This window comes from Mastomys coucha, unplaced genomic scaffold (assembly GCF_008632895.1).
Source record: "Mastomys coucha isolate ucsf_1 unplaced genomic scaffold, UCSF_Mcou_1 pScaffold19, whole genome shotgun sequence".
In the NCBI taxonomy this organism is placed as follows: domain Eukaryota; kingdom Metazoa; phylum Chordata; class Mammalia; order Rodentia; family Muridae; genus Mastomys; species Mastomys coucha.
Window position 1 is genome coordinate 20,801,523 of NW_022196901.1, and position 1,442 is coordinate 20,802,964.

At 37.1% G+C, this 1,442-nt stretch overlaps 1 pseudogene; it reads right to left on the reverse strand.

The window, feature by feature from the left end:
• LOC116097635 overlaps nucleotides 1-1,442 on the reverse strand; it is an 88,427-nt pseudogene that overhangs the window by 43,410 nt on the left and 43,575 nt on the right.

The window sequence follows — 1,442 nt, forward strand, 5'->3', positions numbered from 1 at the left end:
CATGAACTGAAACACAAGATGCTAGGCCCTTGCTGTGTCAACTGTATTGTATTTTCTATGTCTATTGTATTTTCCTATACCTTCAGCCTTCAAGTCCCCACCTCTGTTCCCTATTTTTTTCAGACAGAATTTCATGGTACAGCTCACAGAGGGCTGTAAGTATTATTGCCCACAAGACAACTGTGATTTTATTTTTCCTGTGATTTTAAATCCTGAATAATTTATACCACAGGGACAGACATTATACATAATTCTGAAGATGAGACCAGACATCACCATAGCTTTATAATCTGCCCAAAACTAATTGCCTTTGAGGTGTAAACTACAACCAAAGGAGAGTCTCCAGAGGGGCTTTCAAGTCACTCTAACCTCCAGAGTACTCCCCCTCAGCCCCCACAGCTTCCTCTAGGGATTCCATATGTGGTGTATTTTGTTAATGCAAACATGATTCTAAGGGTGCAAAGAATGCACAATGTCAATAAATCAAACACATACACACACACACACACATACACAAACACACACAACCAAACATTACATAAAACATAAATACAAATAAAGGGCTCATGAAATGTTTTGGTTGAGATGATTGGTTGATGAGATGGATCAGCTGGTATTCATTCTTGGTACCAAACCTAGAAACATGAGTTCCTTCCTTGGTAAGAACATGGCAGAAAGAACATATCTCTTTGTCTGTGTGCGTGTGCGTGTGTGTGTGTGTGTGTGTGTGTGTGTGTGTGTGTGTGTGTTTGTGTGTTTGTGTGTATGCATTTATGAACCCATTATATTTTTTTACAATATGACTTGAAAGACCACTGTGAAAAATATTGTGGGAGTGTTTACAGACCTCTGTTAATGTCTCATGGCACCTGGCACCTAATGCTGGCAAAATCCACTACTTCAATACACCCTTAAACCTGGCTATGCAGGCTTTTAGTGAGACTGTCATGTGCATCACCGACCATAGTAAACAGCAAGAGTTTCATTTTTTACATGCTGCAGTTCCCAAGGTAAATCAAAGCCTCATCCCATGAGAGGCTGGTAGAATTTGATGGCAGGAAATAAAACAGGAATCAAATCAATCAATTAGAAACAAAAAGAATAATACAAAGAGTCAAGGAAACCAAGACCTGGTTCTTTCGAAAAATCCACAAGATAGACAATCTCTTACCCAAATGAACTAAAAGTCAGAGACACAATACCAAAATTAACAAAATCAGAATTGAAAGGGGGCATAACAATGGACACTATGAAATTCAAAAAGTTAAGAGGTTTAACTTCAAAAGCATGTAATCAAAAAAATTGAAAAATCTATACAAAATGGGTGATATTCTCGACAGATACTAATTAATAAAGTTAAATCCAGATATTGTAAGGTAACTAAATAGTCCTGAAACTCCTAAGGAAGAAAGAAAAGTCATAAAAAGTTTTTCATTCTAAAA